Below are 25,628 nucleotides of genomic sequence, written 5' to 3' on the forward strand. Positions count from 1 at the left end.
GTCCTGGCTGTGGATGGACTATTCCCCTGGATCCATCTTGCCTGTGTGGAGTGGCAACATCGTCATTTCCTAAAACAACAGGCAGAGGTGAGTTTATCTTTCATGCTGTATAATGGAGCAAAACTCTTAGGATGCCAAGGGTGTGGGAAAATTCTGATCTGGTGAGTAAATGTTGAGAGGGAGGTGGCTACTCCCAATCCCATCAACCACCACCATTTTCTAAACCAGCATTCAGTTAGAGATGGTTGACATATGAGATAAGCTGGAATAAATGAGCAGTTTGCTGGTAAAGAGTTTCCATGTGGAACTGAACCTTCCAGCTCTCGTGCCTGTAATGTGACCAGGGAGCTCTCCATCTTACAAGCACCTTCCAGCAGCCCCATCAGGGCCTTTTTGTTCATCACCTCATTTGTGCTTGAAGGCATATGGGGGAGCCCTTGGTTTTTGCTTGATGTCTTAGTTGAGATTTGGCAGTGATGCAGGTGGGACCAGGAGAGCTCCCAAGCTCCACAGGTGTTTCCTGAGCAGCCAGCTGAAAGGCCCATTTTTATGTCCCATACCAAGAAGCAGATGGAGATTTAGCAAAGCATAAATAAATAACATTGCCTTTGATTTCCAGCCTCCAATAAGTGGCAAAAATTACATTCCTGCTTGAGCCATGAACACAGCTCAGTGCCAGTGTTGTGGCATTTGTTGGGCACCTGCCTGTCTGAAGTTTGCAAAACACCCTGGCCATTTAGCCAATTACCCAGCATCCTTCCAAATCAGCTGGCTGTTGGATAGTGGCTTAGAAAGGTTGTTTTCCAAATGGAACTCAAGCACCCTGAAAAATCCCACTCATAGGACTGGGCCAACTTCTATGTGTCCTACAATAATTATTTCCTATTTCTGGCCACTGCTGATGTAGCTACCTATCTTTATAAATCAAACACATCTGAAACATAACATCCGTTCCAATTACCACTCCAAAAATTCAGCATCTTGAAGACCTTTTTTGTGTTATTTTGAGCAAAAACCATAGAAATAAGTGTATCTTCTTTAAGCACCTCAATTTGTCAGATCCATCTGGGCTACTCAGCAAAATCATCTTCTTGACTATAACTCAATGCCAAGACATAGGTGTATTCTTGAGCCAAGTCCAACCTCAAAACTGGCATTAGGAATGCACTGAAATGTGGCCCAGCCTGTCCTCACTGCTCCTACACTGCACTCTAAGGGGCCACTTTCCCAGGTCTTACCTCTTCCCATGTTCACCCCTATTGTTGCTTGGGATCTAGCCCCTCCCATTTCCCCTGTATTTGGAGTTGGGGTGACAGATGGAGAGATCATTAATACAGCTGTGTTCCTAATGGGAAATGTATCTCTCAAGGACAGATTGCTTAGACTCTTCATCCTCCAAAACCCACAGCCCAGTGAGTTGCACATGATATACCCTTTCTGATTATCTATGGACTAGTGATATGTGTTGGTTGAGTAACTGAGTGAACTAATGCATAGTTGGCTACCTTGAGGACAATACGCCTGAATAGATAAATATTTGGGGTTCCCACTGATAAACATCTTACTATTTCCCTTAGTCAAAATTAGAGAGGGTTATAAAGCTTTATCAGAAAATTATTCATAAAGAAATCTATAACAGATAACTCTTACAACTGTGACTTTTTTTTTTCCTGATAGGTAAATCTCATCAGATGTTGGGCTGCACAAAGATTTCTTACTGAAATGACAAATACTAGACACATTCTTATTCTGCAAAGAAATTTATCCCAGTATTTTATCAATATTTACCTTTGTAGGCTCAAAATGAGATAGATTTTTCCTTTTAGATAATCTGTGTCTTTTTTAATTAAGAAGTTGACAAGAAAAAGGTTGAGTTTTCTCTGTTCACTCCCTGCTGTTTAAACATTATCTGCCCTTTTTATCTGAGATACACCATGCAGATATTCTTTGGTCAACTCAATGCATTAATCTTAACAATTCTAATGCTTTCTGTTTGATTAATAATCATCTAAGCTTTTCTGTGTTTATAGAAAATTTTGATCTTTCTTAGTGAGAGTTGCTGTTGTTTTAGTTTGGATTTTTTAAATACTTATTACACTTGCTCTTTTCATTTATTCAAGCAATCCCTAATTCCTATTACCTGTCAGAATATCATTCTAGACATTTGAATATCCCTATGAATTAATAGGTGTAGTTCTCATATAAAAAAAGAATAAATCTGAATAAATGATAAATAAACAAATGGAAAGACACACAGGATTTTAGATGCTATGTATTAGGAGAAAAACAAACCTAGAGAGGGCAGGCAGTGTAGGCAGGCAGTTGTAGGTTGGTCAGAGATGGGCTTCCTGAGAGTTTAACATTGGAATAAAGGCCAGAGAGAATGTGTGGGGGTTAAGGGTATAGGAGTGTGTATGAGAGAGGGAGAGAGAGAGGGAGAGAGAGATTCAGAGACACAAATTTTGAAACACTCAACAAAATTAAACACACACACACAGAGAAGCACGTGGGCATCATGAAAAGTGTTCTTACCCAGGGACCTTGCTAAAACACAGCTGTGCTTCTCAGGCTGCCCTTGTCTCCCCTGCTGTCCTGCTCCACTCATCACGTGCTCACTCACAGGTGCTGGACCACTTGTCCTGCCCTGACCTGAGGGCATGACTATTGACAAGTGGGAGCCCCAGGACTATAGCTGCCATCAGGGACTTTGTTGTTGTCCCCTTGGGTCAGATTTGGGGTCCAGGTTGGTCCTTCTCTTACAATTTCCTTTGTCCATTCTGACAGCATGCTCCCATGAGGGCCAAGTGAGAGGCCAGGGTTGTCATCTGGATTGTGGCTCTTCCCTTCTGTGGGACGAAAGTGTAGATTTTACTTAACCTCTTGAGTGATGTGGCTTCTACATAATTCACTATTTAAGTCATTATAAACATAAATGATTAAAGGTTGGGCTCATTCTGAGGTGTGAATGGGAAGAGCATTGAGCACAGTTTATGAAATCACCTAGCTGATGTCTTGCAGACAGATTCAACATCTAATCCCATTTCAGAAAAATTAATTGAGCCTGCAATTCCATTCTTGTAGTTCCCTTACTTGAAGAGAGTCACCAAGGAGTATTTTAGCTCCATTTATATGTAACATTTATAAAACCTGCATTGTTAGAGACTTTAAACAATTATTGACCCCACTAGGGCCCAAATTTAAGACAATTTTCTTATGGTTTTTCCTCAGCATGTTGATCTCCTCAATAAAGCGATCTTCCATATGGGTGACCTTTCCTTCTTTTCCCTGTTATATGACCCAAACTGTGTGACTCCAGCCAGCTTCATATGAAATTGTCAAATAGGTCTATCCTCTATCTCTGTTCTGATTTTTGTATTTCTTTTGTTGGTTTTGCTTTTTGAGATAGTGCCATACATGTAGCAATCCTGCCTTTTTTGCCTCTTGAGTGCTAGGATTATAGATGTGCCACCATGCCTGGCTTCTGTTCTACTTAAGCTGAGGACCTCCTGAAGCAAGAAAAAGTCCAAGAGAAGAAAACAAGTGTAACTAAGCTGAGAGGAGTTTTCAGACTATTTAGGTTAAAGAAGGAACACGGTATAAACAATGCAGTATGATCCGCTGCTAATGTCACAATGTCTACAGTAAGTGTCAGACCTCCAAGAGCACATCATGAGTGACCCCTGCTGTGCCCTTGGGATTCTAAAACCTACATGACCTTAGGTGCATGGAGCTATAGGAACACCCTGCTGCAGTTTTCAGACACCAGGTTCTCCATGCAGGGATGCGGAATTCCTGTGTGTCCTCTCACCTGGTTTTTAAGTTCTTTCTGAGTTCCTCAGGAATTAAGCTAACAGAAGTGGGATGCAAAGCAAGAACATTTCTCTCCCCTGAAATGTTCAGTGTCCAGCATGGGCTGGGCTTCCCTTTTGCAGTGCATGCACACAGTTCTGTCACTGGGGTGCTGCACACAGTCACTGCCTCCTATGAAGCGCAGTGTTACTTAACAGATATGTCTTACTTGAGTGCAATAAGAATAGCTTTCTTTCAGAGGGGGACTAATAGTGGATCATCCAGTATTCACATCCCATGTCACTTCTTCAATCTACCTATTATTCATGACAAAAACACATGCCAGTTTCACAAGTATGCAATGTGACCTGGCTGGGAGGATTGTATAAAGCCAGGAGAATATCCAGGCAAATGGCCACATATTTTCAGCACCCATGGTACACTCACATGGACCTGAGATGGGATCCACACACCATAGATGCCACTTAACAAGCAACTTAAGGATATGAAATTTGAGGCCCAGAGAAGCAAGGTGCCTTATCTAAAGTATCAGGTATGGAATCTAAATGAGGTTTGCTGAAGGAAAGGCCGGTGCATAGTTGGATAAACAGAAGGTAGATAGATACATAAGATAATCACATTGAAAAACACAAAAAACTAATGATGACAGTCACAGTAAAAACTTTTTTAAATGCTGCAAGAACAGAAATATCTCTCAGAGCTGTAAGCAATGACTGCAAGTGAGGATGCTGGCAGCAGAGGGAAATAAGGTGACAGTGAGCAACAGGCTTACGTTATGCTGGCACATGTTCAGGCCTGCTTGGGTTATGGCCCTGGGTCCAGCTCTTCATGGCACAAATTTCTGAACCACATGGCTAACCGGGATACCTCTGTATTTATCCCTTATCTGGGGCTGGGAATGCTCACGGACACTGTTGCTGATGTTATGCACCCTCGCAATGCCCAAATGTAAGAGTTTTGAGCTCCAAACTAGGCTTGAAGGGATTAGCTAACATAGGGTAACCCCAAAGAGCTGGTGGGGTTTGGGCCATAAGATGCAAGAATTAGAAAAGATGCACGAGACAGCAGGAATTTCAGATACTCTCTCAGATTTCTAAGTGAGAAGCAGAAGCTATAATGAAAGATAAAAGGAGATAGATTGATTGAGGAATTTTAGGGTTGCTTGACAGAATTTTTACTATGAAAGTTCAAGGAACTAACTGCCAGAGTCTTGCTACCCTCATGCATCAAAAGCCCCTCCCCTGCATACTGTGGATCTGTGGAATGAGCAGGGGTCCGTAAGTCAGCAACAATGTCCACTGGGGCCTCCAAAATAGAAAATGGCATCCTTCTTTCAGTTCTGCCTTCTCCCAGTCCTGACAGCCTACAATACAGACTCAGGATTTTGCAAAAGAAAAACAAGAGGGAAGAAACAAATCAGGGTTGAAAAGAGAAAGAAGAGGGGTCAAGGCTGAAGTTTTTGATTCAAGACACCACTGCCTACCATGTCCTAGCTCTGTCTCAGGCAGCAGGGGAGATGGACATTTGAGTAGCTCATTCCAATTCAATGTGAGATGCAAAAGAAGCTATATAATAAGTTTAACCAAATGAGATCAACCTTATGAAGGTCAAGCTTCATATCATGGGGTTCAATTTCATATAGAGAGGTTATCTTTGGCCCTGTGCTCACACTTCAAATAATCTTAAAGTCTGGCCAGACATTTGTAGGTGGGCTGGAAAAGAAAGATGGTGCCAAACAAGGTGAGGAAATTAACCTAGAGAGGTATGAGAGGTACTTGTGTTCAGGTAGGTTCACTGGGTTTGAATGCCCAGGTGAGTCTGTGTCAGGTGTAGAAGGACAGGTGACAAACACTGCTTTGGAGGTTGTCTTGAGTTTGTATTGGTCACTGGTAAGCAAGAGAGAGCCACCCAACTGTTGAAATGCAAGAGTGATCCAGACATCTAGAAAAAAAGAGTAGATGAAACTGTTACAACCCTTTATTTCACAGTTCAAGCATGTGTTCTTATCAGGAAATATTACTTTGTCTAACCACTGCATGGCCATGTAAGTAAGCAAGGAAAGAATGTGCACAAGGTCCAAAATTAAAAGAAAAATGATTTTGTTACCCCATTAATATGTTCAATTGTATACTTTCATTATCAGTGAAATATATTTTACAAAATAAATCTCATTTTGAAGCAAATGAGAGAATAAACTAAATGCCAAGGTGTTTTGCTTGAATAGGTGCTTAAGGTGGGGACATGAGGAGGAGGTGGCAGAATATAAAGACAGCCATTCCAGCCAGGGTTGAGCAGACACAAGGCCACATACAGTGAGCCTTTCTATTTGCTCTCCTGTGCGAAGTCCAGAGAGGAACACACTCCTTCTCTTTTCCCATGGAGAGACTTTCTATACCAGCAGCTTCAAATCCCTCTCAGTCAGTAATTCATTGTTTTATTCACTTAAACTGTAATAGATGCCTACACTGCCCCAGGGATGAAAAGCACTGGGGATTAGGCACCACAGACACATTAGCTGCTCTACACATGCTTCTAATAAAGTTGTAATTTCCAAAAACAAATAAGCAAATGACCAATAGTGGCAAATGTAGGCAACTCTGACAGTCTCTTTGAGACTCCTTCTAGGATGGAATAAAAAACATCTGTACAAGACCCTAAGAAAGAATGGGACATTCAGCCAGCATAATGGAATAAAATGTGGAAGACAGAATAAGACATAGAGATAGAGAACACATGAGTGATCAGAGATCTGCCCAAGCCCTAGACGCTAATGAAATATTAATCTATCCAGTATGTCAGGAAGGTAGACACCGCAAGACAAATTCATTCTCTTTGGGCAGGTGTCCACAGAGTGCCCACCAGTCTTAAGGCCAAGCTTATTGCTACAGGTTATGGCTGGTAAGATGGAGGACCCCCAGGGAACTCATAATTAATGGCACACCATTTGTATCAGGCTGACATGTAACAGCAGGTACCTGCGTTAGTGTGCCGCTCTCAGCCTTCTATGCTACTGTGACAGATAAATTAGCAAAGACGCACTTAGGGAATGGTCCCCACTACTCATTATGAATTCATATAAAGCTAGATTGAATTAAACATCTGTCAGCAAATAAGTGAGAGCCACCACCAGCCAACCTCCTATGTCATCTATATATTTGTCTTTGTGATGTAACGAAAATTCAGGGGCAAAATACAGAATGTGCTTTATGCAAAAAAAATCACAAAATTAATCTAGGATTATGGTTTCAAAGTTCATATAATGAGTCACGGTGTGGATTTGTGATGCTCTTTTCCCTAATGTGCCCATCCACATCAGCACTTGCTTGCTATACTGAGGTAGGGAGTGAGAATAAAGGATTTTATGATTCAGTCATAAGAACCTAAACATAGATGAATAAGATATAAAAATATTCTCAATGTTTAGATATCAAAGTTTTCTATGAAATGAACTGTGGAGAAGAGATTGGGAAAGGAAAAGCTTGCAAATATGAAAAAGATCCATGTCTAAAGAATAAAAATGTGAACTGATGTGTTTCGATTGTATCTACTAGCCAGCAAATTCCTGAACCCAATTGTTGGTCAAATATTCCAGTTAAAATTTAAAAACATGTTTTAATGATAATAGACAATATAATTTGGGCAACTGACCTCACTGAGAACAACTCCGTGAGGAAAATATATTTTGTTTGAAACCATTGAAGTGCTCCCGAGGTATAAATACTATGGAGCAAGATGAGGAAGAAGAAGAAAACCCTAAAAGGTGAGCCCAGCATTTCTGACTTTCTTTCCTCTGGGAGCATCTGCTGGTCCCGAGTGAGAGACCACGGAACTGAACAGTTTGGCATCCCTGTGAGTCTAGCAAGTCAGAAATTGGAGTTCAGAGTCTGCTTTCAGAAGGGAAAGAATCACTGATGATCTAAGATGGGAACTTGAAGTGGTGTGGTGCACCATAGGAAATGAAAACAGTCTGAGTTACACAGACTAAAACCCAGGATGGAATAATCACAGTCCCTAGAATTGAATTTAGTCTTGAATTACTGATGCCCCCTAGCCACCTGCCAGAGGCAGTTGGAAATACTCTTTGAAAGATGACATTCACTTAGTGATCAAATTATTTCTGGATTATTTACTATCAATTTCCAACATTCAATCATAGGTAACCATGCAGATAAGGAGAAAATAACACACTTTAAAAAGTGACAGACAATAGAAACAGACTCGGGAGATTAGATAATAGAATTATCTGACTTGGAATTCAGAATAAATACGCTTAACATGTTTAGAAGTATAAAGGCAAGACGGAATGTTTTGGTTAAAAACTGGAAACTATAAAATAGAACCAATAGGGATTTCTGAATCTGAAAATCAAACAATGAAAATAAGAACACAGTAAGTAGATTTAATATCAGAAGAGATAGAGATAACTAGAAAACCACGAATTGAAAGACAGAAGAGAGTATCTAGAATGAATTCCTGGGAAAAGAGAGGAAGAATAATGGAGAATTCAGAGCAGAGGGTGATGGAGAGGGCAAGGGCTACAGGAGCCACAGTGATAACACCTCACACACGAGGACTTGAATCCGAGAAGGAGAGAAAAAGAGAAGGCAGCAGAAGGGCTACTTGAAGATTAATGGTCAATGTTTCCTAGACTGGTGAAAAACAACAGGGAACAAATTCAAAAAGCCTGCAACCCCCATCCCCCCCACATAAAATAAATATTAACAGAAAATAAATACACACTGCTACAGAAGGGAAGAGTGAGGAATGCTTAAAAATAATCCGAAAGAAAGAAGATAGAGCACATTCAAAACAATAACACCTAAAACTATAATTTCTCAATAGAAACAAAGAAAGAAACGAGGTGACATTTCCCAAGTCAAAAGCGGAAAGTGTTGGTTGAATGACCTGCCAACAGTTCATCAGTGACCTGAGGCAGAGAGGGTCCCGGGTGGACTGTAGAGTAGAGGCACACTGGTGTGCATCCAAGAGAAGGTTCATGGTGGAGAAGGCTGGTGGCCAAGGGTGGTGCTTGTGGGGACATAGGGTGATGAGCTGGGGAAGACCTGGGCATGTGTAAAGTCTGAGGAGAAGACCCCAGGGCAAGGAGAACTCCAACCACATAAGGAAGGGGGTGGGTTGCTGGAGCACAGTCTCTGCAGAGTACAGAGTGGGTGGGTCACAGTGCCTAAGTCACCCAAGCAGGAAGGATGTACAGGTCATCTACAGTCACAGGTCTAAAATGTCTCCTCACACTCTGGATCCAGAAATTCTCATGGAGCACATTTCCTATCTTTAAAGGTGGATTCTTTTTAGTAACTTGAAGTGTGCACCTATATCAACAAGTAATGTTATAGCATACAACAGATGTAACAAAAGCTTCAGCAGAAATGAAAACCATAAAACATTATTTTACAGTCTTCGGCTGTGCATTTTCTATCTCCTGAAGAACTGAAGGTCTGTACCAGACAGGTCCAGCCCATTTGGCTGCCTCCCCTCCCCCCACTATTCCCTGCAATTAATTGCTGTGCTTAGCCATGAGCCGAGTGAGAGGCACACTGATTCTCAGAGGAAGCCTTGCGACGGGGGATGGAGAAGCAGAGCCATGTACCTAATGCCAAGATTCAATCAAAAAGGGCGTTAGCTGGTGTTGCTTTAACCCAAACCCAGACCTCATGCATTCTATTGATTTGCTCCTCAACCTTGTTACCAGCATCCTGAGTACCTGGTACCAAGTTCTATTTCCTTTGAAATGTTTGTTTGTTCCATTAGTCTTTTCCTCTCCATTTTCACAGCCACCACCCTGATGGTATAACCCGTATGGATTTATATGTACATTACTTTAACACCCCAGTCTGGCTCCTCACATACCTTTTTCACTCTCTTTTTCCAGTGTGCACATCCCTGCATCATGAATGATCCCAGACTTCCTCCAGGGTTCAGTTGGAAAGCTGCACATTCTATATTGCTAGTGTGTTTTCCACACAGAGGCCACACATCCCAACTTGACTTTAAAATTCTATAGGGCAAGACTGTGGCATATGGCTGTTTATATCCCCAAGCTCTTTCCCAATAACATTTTTAATAAAACCATTTTTATCCTGATGATGGAGTTGGTCAAGGCAAAAGCCTGCATAAAAATGTTCATAGAAAAGGCGAGTCAGTTTAGTGGTTCAGAGCTCATCCTTTGAAATGAGATGCTCCCACATTTGTTGTTCACTCTTCAATTAACTCTGTGACTATAGTGTTTTGGATGGTGGTCCTCAAAAATTATATCCATATCCTATTACTCAGGCTGTGTGCATGCAAAGTTATTTGAAAAACAATGGTCTGTGCTGATGTAATTAAAGTTTTGAGGCATGACCATCCCTGGACCATTCAGGTGGAATCTAAGTACAATGACAGCTGTTCTTATAAGCGACGGAAGAAGAGGAAACAGAGATTAGGAGGACAGGGGCATGTGATGTGTAGATGTCCACTGGAGTGTTGCACCCACAAGCCAAGAAGAATCTGGAAGAGGCAGTCTTCTCTCCTTGAACCTTCAGAGGCAGTATGGCTCAGCCAACGTCTTGACTTTGGACTTCTGGCCTCCAAAACTGCGAGAGGAAAACCATCCTGTTTGTGGGACTTTGGGCATCCATGGAAAACTCATGAGTGATTTTGAGTGTATCACTTACCTCCCAGAGTCATGATAATTCATAAGTGTAGCGACTAAGGCTCAGAGAGACACAAGGAAACACTTGATGTAAAGTTTGTATGTAGCTGGCGCTTGGTGAATATTTCATGCGGGCCAAGGCATTCATCTTTGGCAATTTGATTGACTAATATGAATATCTATACCTTGCCATGGGAGATACAGAAATAAGCAGGTACTTTGTTGTACCTGCCCAAAAAATAACCTCTTCTTTCTACATGAAGAATTCTTTTGGGCTATTATTTCTACTTGGGTGGTGAAAAATGCTTCCTAGAAGAGTTAAATGTGTTGGTAATTGATACAATGCACGCTATCTCAAAATCTCCTTGTCATCAGTATTTGGCTGAGGATACAAGTGTAGCTTTAGGTCATGGTACCTATTGTCGCCAGGGAGTGTAGAGGTCAGAGGATTCTCTTGACATCTAATCAAGGAGATTAGCACAGAGACAAACCCAGATTTCTCCTGTCTTTCACCTAAACACCTATCACCTATCAACAGTGGAAGTGACAGCAGTGCTACCTTGATGTAGGCTGGATAAGGCAGAGTTAGTATTTCCAGCTCATCTCTTTCTGTGCACGATGAATTACGTCCCCATGCTCTTTTATAATTAGTATAGTCAGTTCTGTGATTTGGCAAAGAAAATGTGAGAAGGAACTTGTGGCAACTGCAAACAGAAGACCCTAAGAGCAATGTGTAGTGAGCTTTATTTTCTCTTACTTGCTAGCATGTACAGGTGGCACCAGCCCAGATACCTGAGGGGCCACAGTGAGCAGAGCCGTCTGCACTGGAGATCTGAGCAAAGAGCTGCTCTTTGTGCTGATCAGCCTGCATTAGCCTGTTTGGGATGCTATAACAAGATATCTTATCCTAGGTGGCTTATAAACAGCAAATATCACAGTACTAGAGGGTAGAAGTCTAAGACCAAGGCACGAGAAGACTCAATGTCTGGTGAGAGCTACTTCATGATTCATTTCTTGGCTCCTCAGTGGCCCCTTCTCACCTTGACTTCATGTTGTAGAATGGGTTGAGGAGTTTTGAACTCCACCATTATGACCCAATCATGTCTGAAAGGCTCCACTGCCTAATACCATTACACCACGTGTTGGGCTTCAACACAGGACTTTTGGAGGGGCTACAAAGCCTCTGTGGCTTTTGATTATGTCTGTAGAATAGCAGAGCTCTACTGTCTGACACAGTTGCTGAAGTTGTTTCAATTCTTCCCAGACATAGCATGGACTTCCTACATGAATCTTCATGTGATGTTTTATTTCCACAACTGAGAGATGGACCTATGCTATTTTTTCAATAAGGCCGTGAACCAATTTTTCATTTGCTGAATCAATGGGTTTTGGTACTCTGGGATTTAATTTCATGGTTTGCATAAACAGTTCTTACAAAATTTGGGCCATGAAAATTCATTTAAAAATAGATAATATGTGGATTTTAATGCATGGAAGATGAGGAATATGGTAGTTGCTGCAGACTGTGAATGAAGCACAGAACAGTGGTCCTAGCCACAAGAATGGCACTGCATCATGTAGCATTGGAAATACGCAGAGTTGCTTACTTACCAATCACCGTGTGGCACCTAGAGAAGAGATGCCGCAAAGCAAGACCTCCTGATCCCATGCTGGCCTCTCCCAGTGCCAGGTTTTCCCAAGTGCATTTCATCTCCACCCTGCTGCCCCAACACCTAGCACAGAGAATTACACGACGGGGGCAAACTCTTGGCCCTTTGAGAATAATAGGCATTTCTAAATTTATATCATTTTCCTATTTATTTTTAAATATAATATACTGCATAGTAAGCATTGAACTAGAAAATATCTTTTGGATGGACAGACAGGAAGGCATATATATTAGTCTAAACCAACCTCATTCCCAGAGAATAGGGGAAAAGCTTTGCTAGGTTTCATGTTTTGCCCAGTGGCCATTTTGACAGCTGGTGATGCAGATGTGTTAAACAGGAGCAATTTTTCTGCAAGGAAATTTGGCATGCAAATTACATGAACATATGGCAGAAGCATTTTTTAAATCAGAAAGAGTAATAGAAACTACCTAATATCAAATGTTTGAAATAAGGCAGAACTCTTGCAGTATGCATACATTAGTTTCACAGCAATGGTTCTGAGAGGAGACTCCCAATCATTTTAAGATTGTAAAGTAGTCACAGACAGACATACCAGAAAGGTGCAGGGCCAGTGCTGCACATTGGAAAGACTGAATTGTGTAGAATGCTTTCAAGAAAAGGGCTTAAACCAATTCTTTGTGACCTCAACTATAGTTTCAAAATGAATTGCTGTCTACTAACTATGAGTTTCATTCCATTGTTTCTACAGGTGTTTCAGTGAAATATATACCTTGTGGGGAAAAGGCCTTTTGGTGCATATTACCTGTCACCAAAGAGGGCAATGTAGTGTCCCATTCACCCGATGGTTTAGAGGAAGCCAGTTCAGAGTTGGTTAGCTCAGTGACATATATATGTCACCAATGACTCAGATAATTTCCATTCTAATGGTTCATTGTCTTTTACTCTGTATACAAGAGGAAACCATAGTCCCAGACACCATAGCGTCTTCCAAATATGTTTTATCAGAGTACTAGATTTTCCCCAACAGTCCGATAGCAATATTACATTTCAAAATAAAAAACTGACACATAAGCTGGATGATGAACATGTTAATTAGTTTGCTTTAATCATTCTATATTGAATATACATATTGAAGCATCACATTGTTCTCAATAATGCATAAAATTTTGATTTATCTACCAAAGCTAATTTTAAGGTTAATAAAAAACTGTTGCATTGATTTTTCTCTAAACACTCAGCCAACACCTTGTTTAGGTGCCTCTCCTATGTATCTAGGGGCTAGAAGTCGGAAGCTACACTTATTAAATTCCTTACAGCTAGAGTTCAGGATGATAAAGTGCCAGTGAGGTACCTGTGCAGGCAGAACTGACTGGGGGCTGCCTTCCTGATGCTGTGGTCACCAGAGAATCGGTGTGAGTGTATTCAGGGCCTGGAATCACGTTTCAATGTCTAGACAGCAGCAGCTCTGTGAGGTGGCTATGATGGGGATAGAAATGGTAGAAGTGGTAACAGTAGTCCCTTAACTCTGAGCAACAGGATCCTGGGTCCCTAAGACCACTGCTCTTCCAGTAATTCCACTGACAGTGGATTTCTGTCTTCTGCATCGAACCCTAACTGATACCCAGTTCATTGGTATGGTCATGACTATTCATGTGCAGAGACTGGACAAGATATTCACATTCCATGACTATCATGTCACCAAATTCTTGGAAATGACACACTTCCTCCTTTTGGGAAAAGGATAAAGTGGGGAGGGGGACGGTTGTGAAATGAGCAATCAAGAGTGATGGCTCATGATGAATCTGTAGCTTATTTATCTTTGCTCTCCGGGATTCCATGCTGCATCACTGAGTGCACACCCTGTCCGTGACGGCAGCCAATCTGTGTGTAAGAACAAGGTGACCATTTTCATGTTTCTCAGCATTTTTGTTGCTGTCCTGATTTTCTGTGGAAGTGACATAGAAAATTTTGGCCTTAAATTTACTCTGCAACTTTAAAATGATTAATTTTCAGAATGTTGGGGAGGTTTTAATCCGTGCCTTCAATGGGTTTGTGCTTTGCAGCAGTCTCCATATTCTGTTCATACTTTTACATCTCTGTGAAACACAAGCATGCTTCTGACAATTTACATGGGAGCCACCTCTTCAAGTCTATTCTGAGAAATCTTTTTTTTTTATAACATAAAACTTAGTTTGGCTATTAGTCATCTCCTCCTATGAAACATACTTGTATAGGTTCTAATAACATATTCAAATATATCATACTGTATTTCATAGGGTAAATTATAAATTCTAATCCGTAACCTTTATTTGCTTGTGAAGGCAAGATCACAATCTCAATTGGGAACAGACAATGGAAGATGTGCGATAGTTTCAGTTCCTTTCTGGAGGTTCCTGGTTGTGGCAGCAGCACAGGAGTGGGTTTCAAACCATCATCCCCCAGACCCAACCCTCATCCCTGCTCTGCTCTATTCTGTTTTCCTACTCCATAGGGGTGTGACCCATAATCTACACCAGCTGATTCCATCTGAGCTTGGACAATGGCTAGTTTGGACAAAGGATACTGAAGGTGGAAGAAAGGAAAAAAAAAGGGGGGGCATTTCTGCCCTTCTCTGACTACTGTGAGGCATCACTATAATCTTATGTTCTGCTCTCTGATGCAAGCTCTTCCACTGTCACTTTCTTTTCAGCATCATGACCTCAGGTCCCAGCCCTGGAAGCACTAGGATGAGTGGATAACCGCACGTCTCCAATACATCACTGGTCCTGCTCAGCTTTTTAGCTCTTCCCTTGTGTACGTATTTCCAGAGATTGGATTCTGTCTTTTATACCCTCAAGTGTTTTCTGTTTCTGTGGTCAGGCCTTGACTGGCACTGACCTCTTATCTGCAGAAGAGGAGAAATCAAAGGTTCTTGGAAGCAGACATTGTGTTGGAGGAGCTGAAGACAGCAAAAGAGAGGAACTCTTTGGATGAATTGCAAAGCAAGGTAAACTTATAATGAATGGCAAACCCTGAAGTTTTGAGCCCAGAGTGCATTTTCACACACTAGGGAAGACAAGAGCAAGAAACATCAGTCAAATTGGCAAATGAGTAATCATTTGTTTGTACATTGGAGCATGGAGGCTAGCCAGCTGCTAGGACCTTGGAGACTCTAACCAGATGCACTGCAATGTGGTGTTCCCTCTTAGTGTCTTGTGGGCAGGTCATCAATATATTCTGGATAAGAGAAGTGGACATCTGAACAGATGGAATGACATGGAGGTCACCAGAAGGCAACTATTGCCCACTATCTTACTGTGCTGGAAATAATACAGTTTGGAATTGCAATACTTCTGAGATAGCTCCAGAAATTGTACTGCATGAATCCTTCCCCTTGTTACCTCAGCAAGAGATAGAAAGCCAATTTATAAATTAAAAGAAACAACACAAAACTAAGAATGAGATTTCCTAGTAGAAGAGCCAAGAATCAGATGGAAAGGGTTGTATAGCTGACAGAACATGGTTCTCCAGCAGAGAAAAGGAGGAGCCTACCTGGGAAGCTAGAAAAAAGACACATATCCTGCATGGCCCAGGACCCAACTGGAGGACTGCCAAGTGGACCCCAAACTGAATTGCCAGAGGAAAGAAAGACAATTTAATGAGATGTTATATTAACTATTCTTTTTCTTGATCTTCTAAAACTGCCAGATTGGGTATTGAGCTTTTGGGAAGTAAAAGATTTATTTCAACAAGAAACTATGGATAATCAAATTCAATTCTCTGGAAAAAGAGAGGTTAAGAAAATGCATTTTTGGTCTTCTGAGCCTGGCTAACCTCACTCAGAATGATGTTCTCCAGTTCCATCCATTTACTTGTGAATAAGATTTCATTCTTCTTCATGGCTGCATAAAATTCCAATGTGTATAAATACTACATTTTCTTAATCCATTCATCAGTGGTGGGGCATCTTGGCTGTTTCCATAACTTGGCTATTGTGAATAGTGCCGCAATAAACATGGGTGTGCAGGTGCCTCTGGAGTAACCTGAGTCTCATTCCCTTGGGTATATCCCTAGGAGTTGGATTGCTGGATCATATGGTAGATCTATGTTTAGATTTTTAAGAAGCCTCCAAATTTTTTTCCAGAGTGCTTATACTAGTTTGCATTTCCACTAGCAGTGTACAAGGGTTTCTTTTTCCCCACATCCCCACCAACACCTGTTGCTGTTGGTGTTTCTAATGATGGTTATTCTAACAGGGGTGAGGTGGAATCTTAGTGTGGTTTTGATTTGCATTTCCTTTATTGCTAGAGATGGTGAGCATTTTTTCATGTGTTTTTGGCCACTTGAATTTCTTCTAGATTAAGGGCAAATACAGCAAGGGGACTGGACTTTGGTCACATGATCAGATGAGAGCACACAAGGGAGATATGAGGATAGATAAGAAACCCAAAAACACATGATAACATTTGATGTCTTCAATGCAAAGGAACTAATGCAGAAACTTTAAAGTGACAGAGGCCAATAGGAGAAGGGGAACAGGAACTAGAGAAAAGGTGAGATCAAGAAGAATTAACCTAGAAGGTAACACACAGGCACAGGAAATCAATGCGAGTTAACTCCCTGTATAGCTATCCTTATCTCAACCAGCAAAAACCCTTGTTCCTTCCTATTATTGCTTATACTCTCTCTTCAACAAAATTAGAGATGAGGGCAAAACAGTTTCTGCCTGGAAGTAAGGGGGTGGGGGGGAGAGGGAGGAGGTGGGGGATGGGTAAGGGAGGGGGGTGGGGGAAGGGGGGAGAAATGACCCAAACATTGTATGCACATATCAATAAAAGATATACTTTTAAAAAAAGAAAATCCATTTTGGTGTGACTAGTTTGACACTTAAGATGGAAGCCAACCAAAATTTAGACTAGTTTTCTTATCTTTAAATCAATTTTCTTTTCTTCAAAATATTACCATTATTAGCTGGGCATGGTGTTCACACCCATAACACCAGCTACTCAGAAGGCAGTGATCAGGAGGATCTTGGTTCTAGGACCCTCTCAGGCAAAAAATTCAAGAGACTCAACCTCAACCAATAAAAAGCTGGATGTGATGGTGTGTGCCTGCCATCCCAGCTATGTGGGAAGCCTAAGCAGGAAAATTTGAGTCCTGGTCAGTCTGGGCAAAAAGTGAGACCCTATTTGAAAAACAACTGAAGCAAAACAAGGACTGAAGGTGTGGCTCAAAATGTAGAACGCCTGCCTACAAGTGCAAAGCCCTGAGTTCAAACCTCAGTACTACCAAAAAAAGAGAAAGAATGTTTAATTATAAAGAAAAGCACACATGTACATACACATGCAATCTATATATAAATTATACATAAATTTTTAATCACTATCGACTGCTTCTAAATAACATTAATTGGGTGAAGAGGTAATGTGAAGTTTAAGCAGACTCCCTGAGTTGCTTTTCTTCCAGTGAAAAGGCAGACAATAAAATTTTTAAAAATTTTCTTTTTAGTGTTGACATGAGAACAGGCTTCCCTCTGTGCCAGTTATTCTGCCTTTTCTCATCAGAGAGCATCTGGCATACACAATTATTGTCCTCCCTTATTTGTTTATATTCTTTCTTTCCAACTTCTGCAAAGCCAAAAGAAAGCCTGATTTCATGACAAACTCTTGCTGTTGCATGCCAGGGAAACCTAGATGGGCTTACTTCATCATTAGGCAGAATAGTTGCAAATCTTAAATGAACATGTCAATTATTCATGAGCCTGAAGTCCTGAATGCCAACTATAAATTATTAATCAGCCAGTGTAAATATTTAAAAACCCTGGTGAGAAACACATTCTGTGAAAGCATTTCTGCAGCAGAGTGGATAAACACCAATTTTTAAAGCAAAGCCGATGGCCACATAACAGTTTATTCAACACCATGCACCACAGGGTTAAGCACACAGTTCAAATGCTCCTCTCCTCCCTCCCCCTCACTGCATTTTTGATGACAGTCACAATCTATACTCTTAACATTCATGGGAACCAAGCCTACATTTGGTTCTTTTAACCTTCTCTGCAATTCCCTTTAATTTTTATCTTGAATGCAATGGAAATTAGTGTATCTTGTCTTTCTCAACTTACTTAAGAGAGACTCGACTCACAGTATTAAAATAACTGCACTTTAGGTGATTCCATTCTTTCCAAAATTACATTACCTAAGTATATTTTTTTCCTATTTCTTTTTTCCCTCCTTTTCATGTAAATGCACTGCCCTTTCCCCCTTTTCTGCCCATGCAGTCCTACTTAGTCTTATGTTTCCTGCGTGGATCTGCCTTGTGTGACTGTTTTCCTGCACATCTAGTGGAAATGAGCTGCTTTTCCTGTGTCAATCAGTTTTCCACTGCTATTAAAAAAAACACAGATAATCAACTTACAAAGAAGAAAATGTAATTTTGACTCATGTTTAAAGAGATTTCAGTTGATGGTCACTTGGCCCCATGACTTTTGGGCCTGTGGCAAAATGGCCCATCATGGTGTGCTCACGCAGCAGAACAGCTACTCAACACAAATGGAGAGGAAGAGACCAGTGTCCCCGTACTCATCAAGGACTCGCTCTCAGTGATTTAAGAGTTTGCATTGGGCCCCACTTTTTAAAGCTTCAACTACCTCCCAGTGGTGCCAAGCAGAGGACCAAGTCTTCAGCAAATGGGCTCTGGGGACATTCCAGATCCAAGCTCTAGTCCCTCCCATTTATTGTGTTTCAGTTCTCCCAAAAGAAATGTTAACCCCATGAGGACTGGGTCATCTTCACTTCTGTACCATTGCGGTTTGCAGCTGTTTGGAGCACACAGCCAGTAAAGAAGTTGCTCAATGACCATTTGGTGAATGAAGCAAAATGAATCTTTGAATAAATTAATGAACATATCCCATGCATCTTTAGTTTGCAGGTAGTGACTTTTGGTCTGAAAGTATGTTTTGTCCTTCTCATGTAAGGGTCAATGAATTCTGATGACGGAGACCTTTGGCACTGAAGCCAAAATAGACAGTGGAGGTCTTGGCTCTCCTTCTGGGCTGTTGTGTGGTTTACCTGGGATAAGGTAAGAGAAACACTGCACAGTTTCTGATCCAGTCAGAACTTGGGAAGCTGAGTGCACTGTTTATTCATTTCATCATATTACTTATGTGAGACCACATTTATGGTGACAATTACAATAGATATCTATGTGTCACTTAAATCCCAGTCACTCTGGGGACCTGGATTCTTGCTAAATTCTTCACTAGGTGAAGTTTCTCCCTATAACACTGCTATAAAAATTAAGACCTACCCTATCATAGTTACACAAGCAAACCCCCAACTGGACTCCAACTCACAGCCTAACATTCTTCTGGCTGCTCTGGAATATCTGCAAAATTTTTCTCACTATTAATATGGAGACATAGGTTTTTCAATCAAATATAAGAAAAAAGCATACACTGGACTTAATATCATTTTCTCATTGTTTCATCAAAAACGAAAAAGTCAAGCACAAATTTGGTTTTTAAAAGTTTGCAGTTAGAATATATAGCCTAGCCACTGAGACTGCAGCCCTGGGTTTGAATCCAGCTCCACTGACCTTCGTGCTTTGGTGCCTCCCTGTCCTCATGGTACAGCATAGGGGCTGTGCTTAGTCTCAGCTTGTGCAGCTGCTTGGAGGCTGAGCTGAGTAAAGTAACTAGAGCAGTCCCTGGCATGAGGTGTGTGCCACACAAATATGAGCTTTCATGATTTTCAGTGACTCTCAGATTCAGACAGTCCAGACTGTTCACAAACCAAGTTACATGATGGCAATATGGACTTGAGTGAGTCTTTATCAAGATGCTACTTAGAGGCCTTAAAAGACAGAAAGAACCATTCAGTAGGAGAAATTCCCCATAAAAATAGGGTATTGGCTTTAATAGAAGACCCTGTATTTGCAACCTATATGCAAAAGTTTTCCATGGGGCCCTTTATCAAAAGTTGGATATAAATTTTGTATTATCTCATAATACCTTAAGTCTACCTAATAGAAAATAATGTTCCTAAAATTTAAATAATTACTTAAAATTTCTCGTAAAAATCCAAGTGAAATTGAAGAGTTTAAGGGGTGCCCAAATCCACAAAGCTACATAAACAAACCCGTCAGCTGCTTCTAGGTAGAAATACCTTTATCTGAGCCAACTTCAACTTTGGATTTTCACCAAAGAACCAAACAACAAACAGCAATATGAAAATTCCTTTTAAATTTTACACGGTGGCTCAGGAACACAACAAGCATCCCCTAACAATTTCTCTCAGAAGGCAAGGCCATGAACAGAATTTCTGGCATTTTTTGATATACTGGTATTCATCCTAGAACTATTCATTAAGAATCGTGGTGTACATAGCTCATTTGCAGAACTGACAAGAGGTGGAGGCACATTTCCTTTTCTTTTCACCACCTCATAAAATACTTCAGATGTCTCCGGCACACGTCAGCTTCTTGGCTTTGTTATTATTTTCATTACTGGTGGACTTGTACCACCTTCAATTTGGATTGAGTAATTAGCTTTAGCATACAATTTTCAAATACCATTTAGTCACTTTTTAAGATTCAATCCTTGAAAGTAGTCAATGTATTTAGATCAATAACCATCAGGTCAAGCTTGCTCCAGATTCATTGCAGCTCAAAGACAATATAATTGTGGAGAGAAAGCACAAAGGAAGTATTGAGAGCCACACGTGGGAGGTTGGAGTCCTCTGTCTGGCTCCATCTGCTAACATCAGGAAAGGACCGGCATTATAATGCACGTCACTGCTGTTGCTTAATATGGAGATTCTTGATTTGAGGATATTGATTCTGGACCACCACCTAAGATGAAATAGCAAATATCATGTGACATATGAAAGCTCCTGCCTCTCGATGTGGCTATGTAGACGGTAGCAGGTGGCAGCTTTGATTCAGTAGCCTGTGTTCACCCTGGGAACGGTCTATCAAACTTGGGCAGGATGGCTTTGTGTGCAGTCCTCTCTCTTGTCCTCACCTCTGCTGCCACTGCAGAAGTTGGTTCCAGAAATACACCAGGATCCTCAACCTGGTCTTCCTTCAATCAAAAGGACTCATTGCCACAGTTGTTTATGAGGTATGGGGGTGTCATGATCCCTAGAATTCCAGATCAAGTACGGAATGTGTTTTTAGAAGAAAAAAGTCATGAAATAACTGCCAAAACTTTAACGTCATCCTTTTCTCAAGATTTGATGAGCACTTCTTGCTTATGTGTGAGGTAAAGCAGATACACAGCATTTCCCCTTTGTGCTGCTTGCTTTTCCCAAAAGCTCTACTCTGCCTCTGAACATCTTATTATCACACAGGGGAAACAATGGCTTCTTTCTTCCTGGCCTGCGCCACACTGAGCCCTTTTGACATCCTGCTCCTGTTCCCGCTCAGCATGCTGAGCAGACCGCCAAGCACAGAGGAGCTCCCAGTCATCATGGCCTAGAAGAAAAAAGCAGGCTTGGAACAAATTGTGGTGTGACAAGTAGAAAACAAGAACCTGAGTCAGAGGAGGACTATCCTTTAGAGAGAGAGGGTGAGAGACTTTTTGGAGAAAATCACATTGGAGCTGGGACCTGAGGAACAATAAGGAAATTGGAACTCAAAAGATGGGTGGGAGGTGGGTGTCTTTTAGATAGAAGAAACAAAATATCCTGAATCAGGAAGAGCTTGGTGAGAGCCCAGACTAGGAATAAACCAGTATGACTTGACAACTGGATAAGGATAAAAGTCGAAAGGAATGGGAAAGGGAGATAGAGATAATCCAAAATTTTGCTGGGAGTTTTGATTTTATTCTAGCTACAATGTGAAACCTTGAAAAGCTTTACACAGGCAAGGGACATGATCTGATTTATGTCTCAGAATTGTCTGCTCAGTGGAAACAGACTTGAGAAAGTGAAAGGATGTTCAGTGTTTGGAGTTTTTTGTTGTTGGTGGTGGGTTTTTGTAATAAATCAGGTGAAAGATGGACAAGATGGAAGCAGCAGAGTTTCAGAGAGGTGGGGGATTTAAGACACAGTCTGAGAGAAAAACCTAATTTAACTTGGTGACAACTGAGTGTGGAGAATTGAGTAACAAGAAGAAATCAAAAGTAAGTGATGTGCTAGGTTGAGATCCACAGTGAAATAAGTTATGTGAATCATATGAACAGGGACCCTCGAGTGGGCACAAGTGTGCAGGAATCAAGAGTATAGAGTATGACAGACTAAGATGAGATGCCCAGAAGAACTCCAACTGAAAATGTCAAGAATGCTCTGGAAGGTCCAGGATGGAGAATTACCATAGAAAGTTTCACCTAGAAATGTTTAAATCCACAAGAGTAAGCACTAGGATTCAGAGAGAGGGAGGAACAGGACAAATGCCAAAACATCAAAGTGTTAACAAGGAAGAAGAGTAGGGGTTGGTGACAGGAGAGGGAAGGTGTGGCCCCTGAGTCAGGACTCTCAGGGAGTGTAGCTGCTAACATCAAGATAGAAAAGCATGACCAGATGGTCAAACCTTTCAAGCAATGCTGAGAGGTCACTTAAGATGAGGACTAGGGCACTGGATGGTGTGACAACAGAGCACTTGTTAATGACTTTGAAAACTCCAGTTTTCATGGAGTGGGGCATTATTGCTGGATGCAGAATGAAGGAAACTTAAGTAAGTTGGGACAGGAGTAGACACCTTTTAAAGACACCTTGACTGCTTTAAGGCGTAAAAGGAAGCAGATACAGGACAGTAGTTGAAGGCAGACGATGGGTCATAAATCGCTTTTAGTAATACAAGAGGGAAAAGCCTACTGTGTGCTGATAGAAATAATTAGAGAGAGAAGATGATACAGGAAGGAGTGGGGCTGTAACTGAGGGGTAAACACTCTGAGAACCATGATGAAGTGGGCTCTGTTAGTGTGGGAAGGGATTGGCCCCAGGAGAGGAGAATAAATGGCTTGAGAAGATGCCAGAAGGACCGTGTGATGGTCCTGTCACACTGAGTTTGTGAATCAAGAGAGTTGTTTCTTAAGGAAGTATTGCACTAAGTCCTCAGGTCAGAGGGTAGGTAGGTGCTTACGTGGACATGAAGAAGGTTTTAGAAAAGAGATGAAATAGCTCAAAGAATGGGAAATCCAGCCTTACTGAGAAATACAGTAAGGATATATAGTTATTGGAACCTATTCAATATTTGTGATTGTGGAGTTAACGTGAACAGAGTCAACTAAGTTTTGGGATCTCTTGGTAAAGTTCTACTACTGGGAGGCAAGTATGGGAATGAAGGAAGTGCAGTTTAATTTAATTGATGGGAGCTTGTGCAGTTTTATTGAAAGAAATGGGTAAAATGGTGAAACCATTTCAAGAGAAGGGCTGTTTATAATGTCTGTACATTGATCACCTCAGGTGAAGCGAGCTTGTCTCTCCCAGGGTCATACCCCAGACTGAGGGCCCTCTGTTCAAGGACTAATCCACACAGAGGTGTTTCTGGTCCAGCTCAAGACAGCACTGCAGGCCACCCTGTCCTCTGGACTCCCTGCAGCTCCCACTGAGACTGGGTCAAGACTGCTTCTCCCTCTGCCCTGTCTTGCTAGGACTCTAGCAAGACTCCTACCTACTAGTGCCCATCTGTGTCTGCTTCCTGGGGGAGCCCCACCTAATATCATCGTACTCCAAATCCCATCTGCAGACAGATGTCCCTCAGGTGGTTACTGTCAGCCTCACATCTCGACCTTCCTTTCAGCCTTTCTACCAGAATACCATTATATCCATCACTTTGTATTTCTGTGCAGAACACTTCTTGTCACCATCTTAACTTGGTCCTTCCCCAGACTGTCTCATCTTGGTAAGTGGCATCACCACTTCATCCAGTTGCTCAAGTGCAACTCAAGTATCTGTCTTGACTTTTGTCTTCAATCTTCATGTCTCCTTACCTTCTAGTCCTGTGAACCCCACCTGAATCTCTCCCCCACTTTTGCTTTCCTCCTTCATCTTACTTTCTACACTGTGTCCAGGTCCTAGCTGTAAAATAAAATCAGCAAGTCAGGACACAAGGTTGCTGAGCTCCCAAGCCACACAGAAGCTTATTCCTGTACCAACCTGGGGTCAAAGATGCTAGGTGACCTGGACTTCCTTGGTAGCTCTCAGAACTCTCTCTCTCTCTCATTTGGCTGCAGCCACACTTACATCACTGTTCTTGGAAATACTTCATGCTCGCTACAATCTTGGGGACTTTGCATGTACTACTCGTCTGCAGAGAGGCTGTTTGACCAGAATTCTGCAGGAGACAATCCTTCAATTCCTTTCTTCCCCTGTCCTTCATACAGGCTACCTGAGAGCATCCTGTCTAAGACAGACCCTCCATCATCTGCCACCAACTTCCTTGCTACGTTCTTCATTGCAACCCATGGTCACTTCTTCCAATTATACTATTCCTTTCCTGCTTCTTACCTATCTTCCCCCACCCCACCCCAGATTCTAAGCTCCATGAGGATAGATGAAGGAAGATAATTTGCCTATCATATTTCATACTACATCCACCTCTAGAATAGTTTGCAGCAGACACAGAAGACACATTTGTGAGTTTTTTCTGAATGAATGTACCAGAAAACAAGTGAATGGTTCCCATCCTAAAAGTCTGCAATAGGGGAAAGGAGAATTTGTTCCACACAACCTGGCAGTTATTCTAGGCCATGTCATAAAGCTCTGAGTGATGAATCAGTTTTACATTCAATACTTGAAGAGATCTGAACTTGCCTATGAGAAAAAAACAAAACAGCTTTTGGCCCTAGAGACAGTGTCCTTGTAAACCAATTGCATGTAGGAATGACTGTACAATTATAGGGTAAAACCTCACAATGTCATCAAACACACAGAGAATCTTTTAAACATAACTATGTATCATGGTATATTTGGGATGCACTTATACTAAGAAGATTCCTAATTTATTTGAAAGTCAAATTTAACCAAACGTAGTTTCTTCTTATTTGGTAATAGGAGGCCCAGTATAATAGGCAAATGAAAACACTTTCCTATTTCATACAAGGATCCATCCTCTTGGTCATCTGCCCCCACTCTCATCCCCAGCATTTGTCGTACAGGAATATTTGTTGCATAAGAATATTTCTCCAGTTAACAGCATCGAGTACATTATAACCTTTAACTTCCTGCTCTAAACCACAGTTGCAAATTGCAGTCAATGCAAGTTCTACCAGGACTTCATTAGAACAATTATTATAAAGAATGATTTAGAGGAAATGTTGATGAATTTTCTCAAGGTGGTATTTGTCTCTCTGAGTATATGAATTACATCACTAGAAAATGTTATCCTGGCTCTCAGTAGAATTTCCTTTCTAGGATGACTGATACTTGCATGTGCCATGGCAGGTACTCTCTGGAGACATAATAGACTGACATTCTCTGTCTTTCCCCAGACTTGCGATTCCTTTGCTTCGCCCACCCACATCCTTTGAAAATACCACTATTTACCAGGGAAAGAGGAATTAATAAAGAGACTCACTTGGACAAGCCGTCTGTTTCCTGGTAGTTTGCTGACTA

This window comes from Castor canadensis, chromosome 6, assembly GCF_047511655.1.
Source record: "Castor canadensis chromosome 6, mCasCan1.hap1v2, whole genome shotgun sequence".
Taxonomy (NCBI): Eukaryota; Metazoa; Chordata; class Mammalia; order Rodentia; family Castoridae; genus Castor; species Castor canadensis.